Raw genomic sequence first — 18277 nt, forward strand, 5'->3', positions numbered from 1 at the left:
ACCTTGACAGGAGACCGTGCTTGTCGGAATGGTGCCTGCATAAAATCAACAATCAGTCAATTTAATTTAGATTATCTTACAAAATGTAGATAATCCTATTATTTAGCTCACATTATGGTTTCATGATTCTCAAAACTAATTTATAGTTCTTCAAATACAGTTTGAAATGTGCTGCAAGGGTAAAACAGTTATTATTGTAAGGACTAGGTTTATAGATGTACAAAATATCACGAATACCTGAAATTGTAACATAAAAGCCCTGCAGTACGTGAACTTTTGCTGCTCAACATATTGTTGTCTTGTGTGTTATTAACACCATTTTACTTTGTCTTTTGTTTGAAAAGAAATCAGCTTAAAACGTTAAAAAGTCAGTTGTTGATGGATGGATGGTTGGTTGGTTGGTTGGTTGGTTGGTTGGTTGGTTGGTTGGTTGGTTGGTTGGTTGGTTGGTTGGTTGGTTGGTTGGGTGGGTGGGTGATGTTTTTTTTTTATTTTTTAACTAACTCACAGACATTAGTGTGTCCAAAATGTGGATGTAGATGTGGATCAAAACAGAAATAGACAGCAAATGCAAAACAAATCTAATGTACATGTGAATATGGAATCTGGAAAGAAGTACAATTTGATTAATGAGGTAAAACACGGTTACCACGGTCATATTCTGGTGAGAATTTGACACAATAAGAGGACCACTTTACAGTAAAAGTTGTCTTTGCTTAGCTATTTCAGGCTTAGTCCTATTGTTTCGTCCACAGTCTGAATTATTGGAGTTGTTTTTTTTATCTGCCTTTACACACACACACACACACACACTCACACACACACACACACACACACACACACACACACACACACACACACAGAGGTCTACTTGATTTTTGAGAATGAACAGTCATGTGACAGAGATGGTTGTAAACTCTCTCCATATGACATTGTTTTTTTCCCTGTAACACAGCGGTGGATTAGCCTTGGAAATAGGGGCTCTTTCTCTCTCCATCTCCCTCCCTCTGTCCATCATCACTGCCAAATGTCAGATGTTGCTGTCATCCTCAGCTGTCCCTTCATCTGTCTCTCTAATGGGAATCCCCCTCTGTTTTCTCTTCACACAGCCCTTATTTCAACAATCCCTTGCATTTTTCTCCTCGTTTCTTTGTCCCATTTCTCATCTCTCCTCCCCCTCTGACACACATAGAGCTTTGAGGTGTCCTATTAATTGTGTTATATAAATTCACTTTTTTTATTATTAATTTACAAGTTTCACTTTACGACAGTAACCAGGGGAAAAAGTCCAAACTTAAATTCCACTCCTGTTTTTTTTTCTCCAGTGCTGCTTAGTTGTCCCTGTGTGGGTTTTTTTTTAAGTGGCAGACTGTCAGTCTGTGCTGCTGTGAATTTTCAGAAATCTCTCAACTTTGTCATTCTAACCTAACCTCCCTCTGTCTCTTCCCGCCCCTTCCCGTTCCCCTCTTCCCCTTTTTCTCTCTGTTTTTGATAGTGATGTGAAAAGCACGCCAAGACTGAAGGCTCTGCTGGTTCAGGGAGGTCCTCCGTCTGCAAAGGTAGAAACGTTTTTTCCTCCTTCCTGCCTCAGTCTGCTTTCCATTCTGCTCTCTGTCTCTGCTGCTGAACACCAGCCTTCGTTGTTAGATGAGAAAGCGTCAGCAGAATACAAAACATTGCTTTAACAGTCCAGACAGAAAATGGCACGCAGCAAATATTAAGAATAAACTTTAGACGTACAGTACGCTTACGAGACTTGAATGCAGTTGTACAAGCGTGCGCGTGCAAACACATACACACTTACATGCACATGTTCCAGAGTGAGCTGGATATTCATCATGTGATTTTCCCATTATTTCCTTTGGGAAAATGTTCCTGACACAAATACAGGGGTGTATTTTGTATTGTGTGTATGTGCGAGTGTGTGTGAGACAGAGAGAAGGTGCAGAAAATCCCATTTTCTTTTCCCTTTATGAGAAATTGCGAGCTGTCAAAGGTTTAAGGGTTACAGCCACCCAAGGACGGCAGGATTTGTAACAGAAAAACAGATGCTCTTTGTACACGCTCCTTAAATCTGTCTGTGTCTATAGTTTATCATGTTTATCTTATCGAACATTGCAGTATGCTGTATATTTTGTAGTTTCTTGCGTTTCAAGGAATGCTCTCTCCCCTAACTTTGTCCCAAAAGAGTTTCAAGTTAGTACAACAAAAGCAGTAGAAAGCAGTTCATCACATGATGTTGTAGCGTTCTGTAAGGGAGGAGCACCCAGCAGTGTTGGCAGCTGTGTTCCACTGTTGAGGTTTCCTCAAATCACAGAATTAATTCTCTCAAATTAATATTGTTACACGCACTCACACCTTTAAGGGGCTCAGCACAATCTGATCCGTTGGTCACCGAGCCGTGGTGTAGTTAGGGGTGTTGCTCAAGGGCATCTCAGCAGTGGTGATGCTGCTTTTTCACTTTCTCCACCCGGATTGATCCTGTCAGTCACGGCACAGAGCTGCGGCTATCATTGAGGACACTGAGGCTATATCCTCTGTATTTTTTTCTAGGTATTTGAGGTCTTGCAACTGGGGGTTGGTGATATTCTACAATTATAAAAAAAAACACAGCAGATTCCAGTATGTTTAGTCTTCAAGTTGACTCTTTTCCTTGGTAAACATTTAAGAATTTCTCCACCAGGATGCTATTTTGGACAGCGTGGAGAAGGCTTTGAAATAGCCTTCATGTTTCAAAGCCTTCATGCTGGACCTTCATGTGGGAATTAAAATAAAAACACAAACATATGATTTAATAGTGAACTAAATAAATACGATTTGAAATAATTAAGAAAAATTTAAAGACTCTGTTTTTGGTGTCGGGGTGGGTATGTTGGGTTGAATTGGACTCTAAGCAGGGATTGGACCGGTGGTCACTAACCTGCCTCGCTCACCTTTAGGCTACATTTGTGAGACTGGATGTTGTGTCAGTTCTCCTTTTTTAACTTTTTCATTTTGACAGCTCATGTACCGCTGTGCGATTGGAATAAACCAGTGAACAGATTGGACGTTGACCTGCCACTAACAAACCCCCTCATGCACGATTCTTTTGGTTGTGTGTTTTTACACTACGCCCTCCCGTGTAATTTAGATCCGTCTGCTTCAGCACCACGGACAGCGCCATGGGTCATCAATACACAGCACTGTTAGACTGCTTATATTTCAGAGGGGGTGGTTGGGGCCATAGATTGTGACTTTCACATAAAGCAGTCATATAAAGTCATATGAGTCAGACTAACATATTTAGCTGAGCAACCCCTCTGCTCCTGCTCTCTCTCTGCTACTAGGGGAATTAGAGGAGGATAGCAAGTTAACAATGGGCTTGCATTTTGGTCATTTTGGTAACAAGGGGGATCGCAGACATACTGTTTTTTTCACTGCCTGTGGGAAGAATGAGCGTGTAAGAGTCTGTCCATTCTTGATTAGAAGCTCCATTTTCACTGTCTGATTTTCTCTCTTTAGAGCTCGCCATGTGAAATTACTCAGATTTCTCTGACTGTTTTCTCTCTTTCCTGCGTGTGTATTTAATTTGCTATGATTAGTGGACTGCAGATTTGATAGGCTTATTAACGTCATGTGAGATGATTTAAAGCATGCAGTCAGTGTGTGAGTTTCCAATGCTGCATATCCTGCGCTGGTTAGAATAGAAATGCTGAGTCAAAATTCATTAATTCTCAGAAATCTATTTGTTATAGGTCTATGTCCAAATAGGATGGTGTCTGGGTTCAGACTCGGGGGACAGAGAATGAAAATGAAAAGTTTCATTCATAGGCAATAAAAAGCACTTGTCCAATTAATACACTTACTCAGTATGACCAGTAGCTTAATGAAGGTAAATATTAGCAAACTTTAGATAGATACTAATGTTACACTGACATTAGTGAGATAGTTTTTTATGAAACTCCTGCACTTCTTGATCTCCTCTGTGGACAATTTGTCTTCGTGGTAAAAACCTCTTGCTCAATGAACACTGCCTGGCACATGGGAGAAGTTTCAGCTGGTTGCAATCTGCATTCTTCACCTCTAGATGCTACTAAATCCTACACACTGCTCCTTTAATAGGTTTGCATTGCTTAAATCCCTGCATGTGGCCTAAACGTCAATTATTACAGGTTTATAATCCTGATTACTTTCAAAATCAAGGCCTTTATTCTTATATGTGCAACAATTACAGAGAAGAATCGTTGGTAATGAATATTTCAGGCCTCAGGCTCCCTCTAATAATGTTTATTTAATATCTATTTAAAAAAAAAAACATGCAAGCAAAAGCAAAATCTGAATTTAAGACATGAAATGGAGCAAATTGAAATATAGAGATAACATTTAAACATAAATAGAATGAAGTAACATGCATTTTTAGACAGTATCGCTGAATGTTAACAGAAATGTAGTAAATCTATATAAATTACTGTATATGCATAAAAAGCATGGACATGCATGAAAAGTAATAAATATACACAAACACAGATGTGAAACACTTTATAAAACAGTATTAAAAAGTAGATTGGCAGATGATGAGCTGAGGCATGCAAGAGTTAAGTTATCTTGAAGCTGTCCCTGAACCTGATGGTAACATCTTTAATGAAATAACAGATTATATCCCCCATTTTTCACACCCTTTATTCATTAGATGGAATAAATACAATAAATTATTCAAATCAAAATTTTTCTATCTGAAATCTGCCCCATTCTCTTTCAGACCTGTGCACAAACAAAGATTCTTAAAACTAAATTAACAGCAGGAGAGTTTGCAGATTTTATACGATAACGTCTATCCTTCTGCCGTGATCAATAATCTCTTTAGCTGCACCTTGGACTATAAATTGCAGTCATGGTCACACTGCGGGAAGTCGTCAATTAAACATGGAGATATCACAGAGACCATCAACAACACTCATGTGCAGCTGAAAAATCCCGGGCACCCTCACCGAGTGAAGGGACGAGATAAAGATTGAGAGAACATCATCATTATCATCGCTTTCATCGCTTAGATTGTCACTGTGACCTTCATCATTCATCAGTTTAATCATAATCATCATTATTCCAGCCTCCACAACTGTGCACACTATTGTTTCTCAGACCGTCCCCCCGTTATTCCCATCACCTCCGATCTCATGTGGCTCTCGTCTGAGTTTACACACCAAATGACATTTGACCAGGACTCAAGGCTTTTCTATTTCCACCTTTAATGCATGTGAATGACCTGTTTGTGTTCGTCTGTCTGCGTACATCCGTGTGTGTGCGAGGGGATGTGTATGTGTAAGGTTGTGTGTAATGAGGTGATTTTTATTCGTCCTCCCTGTCCTCTTGCCCTGTCAAGACCACAGATTCAATTTGTGCGTTGAGATAGAAAGAGAGAGATAGAGTGAGTGTGTGTGTGTATGTGTGTGTGTAAGAAAGAGAGAAATTCCTGCCAAATGATTCTCATCTTTGAGCCCAGAATAAGAGATGGATGCAGCGATGAACGCTATTTTTGCCAGGCTGTGTTTACCTCTGTGTGTGTGGGAAAGAAGATGGAGAGCTCAAATTTAACAACTTGGCATAAGCTGTGTGTGTGAGAACGAGAAGAAAAGAGATAGAGGGAGGAGAAAGGGGGGCAGGAGAGAGGAAGAGAGGGGTGGTTGGGTGTGAACTGAAGAGTGCGTGGAGAGACGAGGGATTTTCGGGGAAAGTGGAATTTCAGATTACAAGAGGGCAGATATATCTGACAGGAGAGACAAGTGCTGCTCTGAGCGTCTTGTGGAGCCCAGCGGGCAGATGAATAAATGATACATACGCACAAAAAACAATGCATATGTCACTTTTACTCAGAAATGTATATATATAAAGTCATGACATAGAAATGCGTTTCCATCATCATCAGTGCGCACAGATTTTGCAATATGACATTTAGGCAACATGTTATTTGGTGTCTCAAATGTTCACTGCAAAGTCAAGTTCATCTTATTAAATCACACTTGTAACTAGGGCTGTCAAACATTTAATTTTTTTAAATTGCAGTTAATTGTATAACTTCAATATTTTATCACAATTATTAACGTTTTTTATTAAGTTATTTTTTTATTCTGCATGCAACTAGCATGAATTTGGCATGTCTTTACAGGGGAGACTCATGGTTGCCCACAGAACCCCTTTTCATTTAGATATATGAAGGTCGGAGGTCAAGGGACTCCTGTGAAATGGCCATGCAATTTTTCCATTGCCAAAATACAGCCAAACATCAAAGCATTTTCCATCAGCTTTCTTGAGAAGCTAGCATGACGTGGTACCGCTGGATTCCTTAGGCCTTCCAGTTTCAAATGATACCAGCTGCTTTATCTTCAAAACTCAGCCCGGTAAAGCATCTTAAGGACAGGAATGCTGGCTAGCCGTTGATTAAAAAAAAAAAAAAAAAAAGGGATTATGTATGGACCGTAATAATATCGCGATTAACATGTTACTCGTAACACTTAACTCTAACCATCCTATTTAGCCTATTTAAAGGTAACATATTTCCCTTAAAAACAATGTATTGACTCATACTAAAGTCATCACCACTTGTGTTCTCCGAGAAGTGTTTGACAGTATATTTTTCTGTGGAGACTCTGCCCTCTGCTTGTTCTTTCATTTTTTTTTTTTAATTTTCTTATTATTTTGCTGGTTGTGGGGCATTTGTGGGCGAGATTGTCTGTGAGTTTGTTTGCATTTGTTAATAACTACACATTATATTTTATAAGGAGCTGTGTTTGTTTTATATGCTGCTAAGAAGACACCTCACAAGATGGGTCACTCTGGTATAGCTACATCATTGTCAAAGTAAAAAAACATCATGCTTTAAAATGATAGTTTTAATAAATTAATGAATTCACATAAAAAAAAATAAAATGCAAGAAAATTTCTACTTAATTTGATCAAAAAAAAATAAAATGCAAGAAAATTTCTACTTAATTTGATCAAAAATACTGTATAGAGAATTTTGCGAACTGTTACACTCCTACTCATTGATATAAATGGGAAAGAAAAAGTTGCATTATCTTTAGTTGAATGAAATTGTCACACTTCATTCAATTGCAAAAACTGTCTGTTACCCCAATGCAGGCAGCAATTGTGTTTACTGCACAATGTAAAAGAAGTTAGTAATTGAGCAGCGAGACTGGCTAAGGTGTGGAGGCTTGAACTCAAGCTGCTGCACAGCACTATATAAAACAAACCATAAGGACACATTCTTTGATAAGTTACATGCTGGTGTTTTAATTGTTACTTGAAGGAGAAGTCACATATATTGGGCTTTAAGACTTTACCCACTTGATACTTGACTTAAGAGTAAAAAAAAAAAATGTGCACATTTCAACTTTTGAAGTAGTAAAATCCTGGAACAATAAAAACAAATGTAATAATATCAGGGCTTGCATGATCCCATCTTGTGTATTTATGCATTAAACGATTTTTGTTCTCAGTTATGTAACACTATTATCACAGCTGTAAAAGCGAAATATTTTGATTCTGTGATATTTTAACAATCAGCAGTCCAAGATCTGACTTGACTCTTGCTGGCAGAGCCTGAGATATGAACAATTCTGGGACTTGCACTAATCAAAGTGTTGCCATGCAGTACCACCAATGGTCAAAAACCCCACAGTGCCCCTCTAATCTGTTCACAAGGTTGAGTCATGAGGTCTCAACAGAGTCTCACACAGTGCATGATTTTTATTCCAGCAAGGAGTAAACGGCTTTACACACCAGTCCCAACGTGCAGTAAAACACACGCCAGATCATAAATTATGTCTGTTCCTGAGTGATCAATCACGAGGCTGTTATGACTCGCAGTATGTAATGGTGCGTAATGATACAATGGCTGCTACGGGGCTGTTAGTGTGTGCTGACTCCGCAAGACAGAGCCAGTCTTATTTTCTGGCCTATACGATGATTGAAGTTAATGCTCAGAGCAGGTTTAATGGAGGTGTGTCAGTGTTCATTCACAGTGGAGCTGTGAACTCTGCTCAGGTTGAGCTCATTTACTTTTAGCTCATATATAAATCATAAATGTATAATAACTAGATACTGGATGCCAAAATGGAACCTATTTAGTACAATGGAACTGCTCACCATTATGCCTAAAAAGTTTCTATCTTTCAGGTTCACTTCCTTGCAGCCAATATGTGCTGTAGTGTTTCTCCTGCTGACCGGGACCAGCTGCCAAGAGTTCCTATTCTGCTCATAGACTTAAGATTGTGATGAGGAAAGTTGGCTTGAGGAAAGTTTTACAGGTATAAAATCTGTATGAATGAAAACAGAATAATAGAAAGAATCACATTTAACCTTGTCTGCAGTTTGAGGTTTCTTGTCAACAGTTTTACTGACATTTGTTTTATGATGTTGGCCTAATGGGAAAATGCTATATGGGCTGCAGGGGATTTTTTTTTTTGCTGCAATACCTGAAATGGCCACTGGAAAAAATTGAAGCAAGGCTGAGCAATAAACAAAACCACAATCAGGCAGTATAAAGATAGTGTTCAATTGAATGTGAAAATATGATTCTGAATTTGAAATCTATATTAAAATCTCCTCAGATTTCTGTCTTTATTTATTTTCAGAACAAATACTGGAGTGCAGCTATCAATATTTCAAATGTATTCATATTTTTCTCCTCCTAAAACATATTTTTATAACCATGTCCAACAAACTATTGTGAATAGCAGCAGAACAATTTTTGCGCACATAGGTGTTTGTCTGGTGAATTTAAGTTTAATATTTAATATCCTTTTACCTCTGGTTTTGGTCTCTATAAACTACTGAGAGCTAAATTGGCTGATAACTTTGTCTGTCTGATATTCAGGTAAAATTCACCTTAAACCAGTCTTCTTTAAAAAAAAAAAAAAAAAAAAAGGCAAGGTTTTTGGGAACTGGGAAAAATCCTGCATATGCATGTTTTAAGTTTTGAATATAACATTTATAGTCACTGCTGAGAATGCCCTGTTAGGTATGCACAGGCCCCTTTAAGAACTGCTTCCAGTATCACATTCTGTGATTGGTTCATTGTGTTTCTGTCTAAAGCAACTAAAACTCATCATCTTTGAAGGACATTAAGTTTCGAGTTGCCGGTTTTGTGCAGATGTGTGTAGTTAAAAAAACACATTTGCGATCTATTGATAATATATTGATATCGTGATTTGTGACTACATATAGTCTTAGATTTTAGATGTTGTAATATTGAAAGTTTAACCTTTTCCCAGTTTTAAAGGCTGCAATACAGGAATGTAATTTTCTGAACTTACCAGACAATTTTAGCGTTTCTGTTATTTGCCTTTACCCTCTTAGTCATTGTATGCACATTACTGATGATTATTTACAAAAAATAGTCAACCCTACATTATCGTTGCATCATCAATATTGAAGTATTCGATCAAAACTATCATGATATTTGATTTTCTCTATATCGCTCAGCACTAGTTCCTAAGATTTCTTATGCAAAATAACGATATGAAAACAAGTGTCTCTTCCATCCTCAACCTGATGCCAGTGGTGGCAATAACTGAGAAATAAATTTAAAGGGTTCTCCCAAGACCTAGGGTAGAATCTTAACCCGCCCTTTTCATGTATCCCACCCCTGGACCTTAATCTGACAGCTGACACAGAGGCAAAGATAAAGAGTGACGACTTTCCTTTAATATAGCTCACGTTGATTTGATGAAGTAGGAAGAAGAGGTGCGCACAGCCTGATGTGATATCATTAAAGTTGTCCGATTTCTCTCAGGTTGGGTGTAGGCTCCAATAAACATCCAAATTAGACGAGCGGGTGCAGCATGGAGGGCAAATCCATCTTGGTTTATTGATAAAGCACGGAAGCAGCAGACACATTTCAGCACTCAGCCATCATCAGCACCACACTCTAATTATCCGTGTATCTACCTGAATGAACAGGTGCTATGTGTACCATTTGTAAACATCCACATATTTTTGTCAAATGAACTGCCATACTGTGGTATAATTACAAAGCAGACCATATTAAAGGCAGTCAATAGCTTCCATTTTATTTCTTTGTGAGATGTTTGTCCAAATTAAGACCACATTTCCCACTAATAATGTTATAAAGATGTTGATTTCTGTCTTCCTGCTCGCTTTCTGGCATATATCTGCATACATTTATAGTCTCTTTGGGTTTTCCACAGGAGATAAAGATGTTGTAGTCTAATTTATTTTTCCACAACCTTTTCATTTCTTCCACTTTCTACAACATCAATAAATCTATTTATCTGCTACTGCACAAATCTCTGTATTGTCTAGTCATTAATTATTGTAAAAGTTTTACTATTTGAAAACAAGTAAACAAATCTGCCTGTGAAGTACAAGTTTTAGCCTGTTTCCAGTGTAAATTAACCGTTTGTGTAGAAACAAATGTTACAATATTTATTCGGTCTTTCAAGACAATCTTAATCTTTCTTTTTAGAAAGTACTTGATGGGAAAACAAGGATCTGGTGGCTTAAATAGGTAAAAACACTGAATAAAGCAGTTTCATTTTACAAATCAATGTTTTTTTTGGACGCTGTTTGGCATGTTGGTGCAGGGCCAAGAGCCCAGCACCTGCTAGTGTGTGCTCACCTTTTTGCTCTGATAACTTGGGATGCAGACATTCACCAGGTTTTTGGCAGGATCTGAATTATCTCTCTCCTCTCCTCTCCTTCTTATGAATCCGGTGATTCAAACTGGTAAAAACAGTGACTATGTTTAAAAATTGGTTCATTTCTGATGCTGCTTGTTGCAGAGAGGCTGCTTACTGTGGTGACTGATGTGAAAATGCAAAAAAGCAAATGGTCCTATCTAGAGCCAGTGTTTGGTTTGTCTATTCTGGGCTACTGTGGAAACATGACGTGCCAGTTTAGGACCTGCTCCCTATTTATATATAAACAGCTTATTCTAAGGTAAAAAAAAACCCCCAAAATTCTTATTTTCAGTTAATTATACACCAACGAAAACATCCTTATCATATTACATTCCATCTCTGCCAATATATCCCCCTAAATCCTACACACTGGACCTTTAACCTGACATTTGTGGCTCTATGACTCAGTTACAGATAAAAATGAGTCCAAAAAGATGTTGAAGTGCTCAATGAGTTTATCTAATAACTTTAACAAACAAATGCTGGTGCTTCTGAAGAAAAAGGGTTGAGATCTTCAAACGTGTACAAAAGAGCAAACGTCACACACTCACGTGTAGAGGAGCAGGACTAATGTGGAGTTTTGAATGAATGCATAAAAAGGTCAGGCAGGTTTTGTCTCCTGATTTTAACTCTGATGAGGACCTGCCGAAGTATTTTGTCTAGCGTACTGGTCAGTTATTGAACTGTTTCATGAGCAAGTTTTTTATCCAAACATTACTCCTGTTCACTACATGTGACAGCCTTTGTATGTGTTTAACAGACAAGAAATACTAGATATTTTTGCAATGTGTAAGAAGAGCAAACTGTTTTGTGCTTGAGTTTGAGTGTTTGTGCTTGTACATCTACAGATGTTGGTGTTAAGTCAAGTAGAGTCAAATTAAATCTGATTCAGAGGGATGTAGAGGAAACGTAAATGTAAAGTCTCCAAGTTCTCTTGGTGATACTTTTGTTTACACTAATTATGCCAACATTTAAAAATGAAGGTGGTGAGAGCAACAGCACATGCATGTGAGAAAAAAAAAAAACGTCCTGTCAGCAACCTTGTGGTTCATTTGTCTTCGCAGCGTGGCGGTGACAGCTGTAGAAAGAGAGACGGGCAGAGCAAAAGACAGACTGAGAGAAGTTGATGCAGAGCCGGCTGACAGTTGAAAGCAGATCAAAATCAGCCACATAACTTCTACTTGCTTTAACACAGGCCCACACATCCACGCAGCACGTGCACAGACGCCTCCGAGATGTGACGGATGATCGTCTAGCAATTGTGACGCGCGAGGAAAACAAAACAAACAAAACGAATCACTAAGTATGAGGAGGTGTGTTTCATATGCGGAGGAAGTACCAGGAGCAAGACAGAGGGACAGAGCTGCCTCTGTGTGTGTGTGTGTGTGTGTGTGTGTGTGTGTTTGAGGTGCTTGGATAACTTAAGACAAAAGTGCCTCTAATCCACCGAGTTCTGCAAACAAGGAAAAAACCAATGAACAAATTATATAAACTGAGTAATAAACAGATGAACACAGATGCAGCTGGTTTCTGGCTGAGGAATTACCTCTCATTCAAACACACACACACATACATGAACACGCCCACACACACACACACACATGCCCTCTGTAACACCACACACTTTAAACAGTTATGGTTTATTTTGAATTTGAATCAGATTTCAAAGTGCGTACATGCTTTGGGGCAACAAAGATTAGCCTCAAATAGACGATTATCTGCTGGAAATTAGCATCTTTGCCTGTATGTGTTTGCAGAAGTCTGTTTGTGTGTCTTGTCCTGAAGCATCTAATTTGAATTCTTCAAATGTGAAATTTGCAAGGTGGGACTCACACTCACAGACAGATGTCTCTTGGGATTATGCAAAATGGTCGAAAACCTCGCTGTAAATCTGCAGCCTAGTCAGATCTCTTCCACCCAGCACCTAAAACCATAATAAATCTTCCCCACTACATTATTTTGGTGAGGAAAAATGACTAATAGAATAATCCCTCGTCCTTGCTTCAGAACCAGACTTTAAGCTCGTCACAAATCCAAAACAATGGCCGTCTGAGGAAAAGAGAACCAAAAATAAGCTGTGAAGGTTTTTTTTTCTGTCTGGTGTGTAAGGCAGGTGAGGTTCAGTGAAAGAAAGAGCTCATTTCCAGCATCAAATGGTATTTGACAGATAAACCTGTGATTGCAGGTATAAATGTGAGGTGCTTCATTTTTAATCGATTTTTTAAAAGTGCACAATTATGTTTCTCCACATGATTATTCATCTGCTTTTATCCAGTGGAATATACCTCATTTTAAAAGCATCCTATTGAAGAAAGTGTTCATATTTTTACATCTAGCAGCTATGATTAAGGAACTCGATCGACATCAGTTTTCTTGTGCTACTTTAAGACACCTTTCACAAGATATAACACTTTGAAACCTGATCAAATTGTTTTGATTTATTTAAAAAACATATGAGAGATATATATCATATTATATATATATGAAACTTTCAATGAGTTTTACTAATTTCATAACTTTTCCAGGCCAAAAATTCCTTGACTTTTCCATGTGTGCATGAAGTAGTAAACATGGACTACTATGTGTAAATGTAAATTACGCTACTGCATTGAAATTAGAGCAAATTGTGTTATTAATTGCTATATGTTTAGACATACAGATGTAAAGGTCACTGGCTACTAGGAACAGGCTGGTTCACTGGTGCATGATACGTGTGTGTGTGTGTGTGTGTGTGTGTGTGTCTGAGAGAGAGGGAGATAGACAGAGACAGAGATGTGATCTTGGAGAATTGATAAAGACAGATTTATAATCCTCAGTGAGAGCGTCTTTGTAAGGGCCTGTAATACAGCGCATCACATGTTTTCAGGAAAATGTGACACCTCAAAGATAAGAGCATCAAATCATCAAATGCAGTGGATTTTCCCGCCGTTCTAGAAGTGTTAAAGTCACAATTTTCAAGCATGTCAGAGCTGAAATATGAAGGCATATAAACAAAATATCAACAAAAAATAAGACTCAGACTGAAGACTGACTCCTATCGGGACCAATACGTCAAACACAGCTGGTTTATCTGTGAAGGAAATGAATGAGTTTTTTTGTTTGAAAAACGGGCAAAACACTGATGCAAAACATCATAAATCATTTATAAAAAAAAATATAACTTTATGGAGATGATGACTCAGGCAAGAAATTTAAAAAGTTATGTCTTATTCCTTTATTTTCTCATTGTTGTTTGATAAGATGTGACAGTGTGAATTAATCTCTTTCTTTTGTTCAGACACTAAACAACCTCTGATTTTATGGATGTACTTCATCTTTAGTGGACGTATTAAAAGGGTAGCAGGCATTACAATACATCTGAGTGGTGCAGAATGGTGCATTTAATATGTGCATGTTTGCCAAGTATTCAAACATGATGCAGAGAAACGAGGAGGCTGGCATAACAAAGAAGGAGGCGGTGGTGAAATATGATGGTGGTCAAACAGATTATTAGCAGCTTGATGTGTCTGAGAGGAACTGTAACCGTGGAAATGAAGCTTTGATGCAGCACCTCCAGCTCGCTCAGAGATGTCCATCACACTGTGTAGGCTGCTTAAGTAAGCAATTCTTCACAGAGCATTTACACAAAGACTGAAGGTGAGAAATGATTTCTTAGCTGTTTTTAAATGTAGACTGTCTTAAGCCCTATTCGCACGGGACGAGTATTACCAGGGGACCTCCTGTGGTTTAGAAATTACCCCTTCACGTTGGTGTTACATGGGGCGCATTCACACAGGATAAACAAAGTCTGTATTTTAGTCAATTTACTAACATTATTCCCCAGATATGATGTCAAGGCTCTGCGTAAGCTAAATGCTGAACGTTACCAATAATAAGCAACTACATATAAACTGCTGAGCCTGCTGAAATATGAAAAATGTGCCTTACCGCATACTGTGTCATCCATCTCATCATCTTTTGAGATTTCACTCTTCTGATGGATTTGAACTTGCTCTTTCTGCGACTTGGTCTCCATTTATGACTGTATAGAAAGATGGACGACATGACAGGCTGCAGTATAGGTCATAAGGCCCGCCCCCTCCATGTTAGTGGAATGGATTTGGTCCAAACTAAAAGATCGAAGTACATGTCAATTTTTTTTTTTCCTCAAAGGTGGTGTATGACGTTTTATTATGATATTTCTTACCACACAGATGTATGTTCAAGTGTTCGTTGGTGTGTGTGTGTGTGTGTGTGTGTGTGTGTGTGTGTGTGTGTGTGTGTGTGTGTGTGTGTGTGTGTGTGTGTGTGTGTGTGTGTGTATGTTTACTGGTGTTCACGCAATCAGTGGTGCCACTCAGAATTGAGCAGGGGTGGACTGGCAATCTTGATGTTCCGGATAATCACACAGCTGGTAATTCAGGGCAACTGATGGCCGCCACACATGCATCATTTTCTTTCTTTCTTCAATTTTAACGGCATCGTTTAAAATAACGACAGAGAGTGCTGATGCAAACATTGGGTTCTTACACGCCAGTGGTGCCAGCCGTCACCACCTCCCCCCACCCCTTCAAGTGGATTGGTCCATCATGTAATGTCAAAGGCCAAGCAAGAAATAAATAAAATCTAGAGGGGAGTAATTGGAATGTAAATACAAATTTGATGGATGAAGCAACTAAAAATTAAAAGGTGGAGCAGAGAAGATCAAAGACAAAAAGAAAAAAGCATTTGAGGCTGATGCTGCAAAGTGTTTCTAATGATAGCGGCATTTCTAACAATATCAACAGACCGTACAACACGAAAGAAGAGAGAGTAACATAGACAGATGGTGCAGGTGAATATATGCCATCAGTTAATATACTGTAATGGTGTTAATTAAGTGTACCTGTGTCATGCATTGTAAAACCTGTGTTGATTAGATACTGGTGAATTTCTTTATACTTGTTGTTATCTTTGAGTTGTGTAAATCCTGTTGAGATGCGGTGGGCCGATCCAGAGGAAAAATTCCAGTACCATAATTTGTTCCCAGTCTGTCCTTGTTGGAGTGGTTGGGTGTTAGGAACTCAGTACCGTGGCTTCAAGATGATAGCAGCTGTATTCTTGATATTTGTGATTTATTTTTGTACAGTGGAGCATTGTCCATCTTTATATACAGTCTATGGTTTTCATGCTGAGTTTTTAACATGAAATGCTGTCAATACTTTCATTTATATTGGCTGACACAGCTGGCAAAATGTGGTAGATAATTTGTGGTGGAACTTTTCCTTATTTACAAATCACTGACATGGCAGGTTCATACTGAAATAAGATCACAGACGACCTCCATAATTATTAAGAAATAAATGAAGGTCCCTAGGTAATACTAGTCCCATGTGAACAGGGCTTTACTGTATTATGTTGGTCAATTATTGGAAGTGCCCCGTCACATAACAGCTCAATTCCATGGCTTCATAGTTGCCTAAAGCCCTATTCACATGGGACTACTACCTGGGGAATTCTAGGAATTGGAAATAATTGTGGAGGTTGTCTGTGATGTTACTCTTGTGTGAATTTGCTATGTCTGTAATTTGTCAAGTAAAAATTCCACCGCACATTTCCTACAATCTTTTGCCAAACACAGAATATGTGTGATTAAATCAGTCCTGAGCAAATCAGGATGTCTATGATTTAAGGTCGTATAACTGCAGACCCTAGACGTCGTATGCAGGGGATAATTTCAGTGATTGGAGCAAAACACAGACTTCTTATAGCAGGTGTGAATGTACTGCATGGTAAAGCACAGGTCTTCTAGTAGTACAGTCCTGTGCGAATAGGTCTTAACCTCTCTAGTTTACCATCAGAATAAGCTGATCACTCTATATGGCCAAAAGTATGTAGACAGCAGAATATTAACCCACATTTTATTTCTTTTGTGAAACGAAGGACATTCATCTGCTGTAGTAAAAGCCTCGACCATTCTGGGAAGACTTTCCTCAAGATTTTGAACCCTGGCTGCAGGGATTTGCTCCCATTCAGTCACAAGAGCATTAGTGAAGTCGGGCACTAATGTTAGCCCATAAAGCCTGGCTCACAGTCAACAGTGATGTTGTATGAGGTTAAGGTCAGGCCAGTCAAGAACAGATTCCTGTCAGATCATTTCAAACACAATTTACTGTACTTTACAGTTTTCTGGAAAAAGAGAAACTGTTTACTTTTGTGATAACTTTACAGAGACTGCCTTGTGGTATTAAAACTTCTGTTTTGACATTTGATAAGTTTTCAAATGGGTGAATGTATCACTCAAACCAGACCTCCTTGATTGTATTTCATCTTGTTACTAGTACAAACGTGTAGGATCATACCCACACCAACGCAGTCCCTTGCATTTTTATGAAACTGTTTTTTTGTTTAGTTTTCTTTCCCTACAGTCTGAACGCAGCCTTGGAGGGCTTAATGCGGTATAGTATGCTTCTTCTTGTGTTGATGCTGAGAGAGGGCATTCATTGTTGACAACAGGATGCAATAGGTCGCATGCCAGGAAACATAAACAGATCGTTTTAAGGCAACCAACATTAAGACAAAATGAGACTAGATAGGGTAATATCATAAATGTTGTCTTTTTCGTAATTTTAAGGGCTGCATTGCAGTAAATTGATGTTAATTTATTATCTTACCAGACAGTTCTAGCTGTTCTAAAATTTGCCTTACCCACTTAGTTATAATATCCAAATTACTGATGTTTATTTATTAAAACTCTCATCGTGTAAATATTCTGTGAAAGCACCAACGGTTAACCCTTCGTTATCATTGCAATATTGATACTGATGTATTTCTCTTTTTCCCAAAACTTCAGTAAACTACAGGCAGCTGAGTTGCTAGCACCCTACCGTTATTTTATGGTCTCATTACTGTATTTACTTAAACAGTATATTACTGTTAAATTTATTACAGTATTCTACAGTAGAATGTGAGGTTTACAGTGTCACAATGTAGCTAAGCAGCATGTGGCATCTGTTAAGCCTCCCGCAGTGTGTGAGATTTTGGCAATCTTATAAGTTAATGCAAGCTACACTGTGCAACATGGATCTAATAAATTTGGGTACAACATCACGTTTGATGTATTGATAGGATGATATTCTGTGGTGGAATTGAGGAGCACCTGTTGAAGCTTCAATCAGGAAATGTTTATTACGAGCACTCGGGTCGACACAGGAACGAGGGAAACATGCAAGTGACCGTTCGACAACGAAAAGAGAAAACACAGTGGTATTTATGCAGTTGACGTAGATAGTTGGGATCAAATTCTAACATGTCAGGAACTAAGGTTCTTCTTAGAAGTGAAGAATGTGTTTGTGTTGCTAAATCTGCTGGCACTGGTTCATCTCAGGTATCTATGGTCAACTTACAGGCACTAAGGCTTAACTATATATAGGTAGGTCTTTACTTGAGGTAGACATAGAGTCTCGAACTAACTGTGGAGGATGCATAATCCTAAAATACATGCTAACATGTATGCAGACTGAAAGATGACAACACCTATTTAATTGCACGCTACAATGTACGTCCATCGACATCAATACGCAAGAAAAAAAAACGGCGTCAGAATGCGTCATCCATCTGCGTTGCTGTAGTGGTAAAAT

The 18277-nt window shown here is 38.5% G+C and overlaps 1 protein-coding gene across 5 annotated transcripts in view; it reads left to right on the plus strand.

The window, feature by feature from the left end:
- LOC121942621 (protein ELFN1) overlaps positions 1-18277 on the plus strand; it is a 153360-nt gene that overhangs the window by 100232 nt on the left and 34851 nt on the right. For 2 of the 5 annotated variants that reach the window (XM_088075807.1, XM_088075808.1), the window contains one exon: positions 1496-1559. The exons of 2 other annotated variants lie outside the window; for them this stretch is intronic. The gene's annotated coding sequence lies outside the window, so the exon portion shown is untranslated. Of the gene's footprint in view, positions 1-1495; positions 1560-8154; positions 8591-18277 lie in introns of those variants that run through there. One more of the 5 variants, XR_015776242.1, reaches the window with a different exon arrangement.

The sequence above is a fragment of the Plectropomus leopardus genome, chromosome 3 (assembly GCF_026936395.1).
Source record: "Plectropomus leopardus strain MGB_pleo_1.0 chromosome 3, ASM2693639v1, whole genome shotgun sequence".
Lineage (NCBI taxonomy): Eukaryota > Metazoa > Chordata > Actinopteri > Perciformes > Serranidae > Plectropomus > Plectropomus leopardus.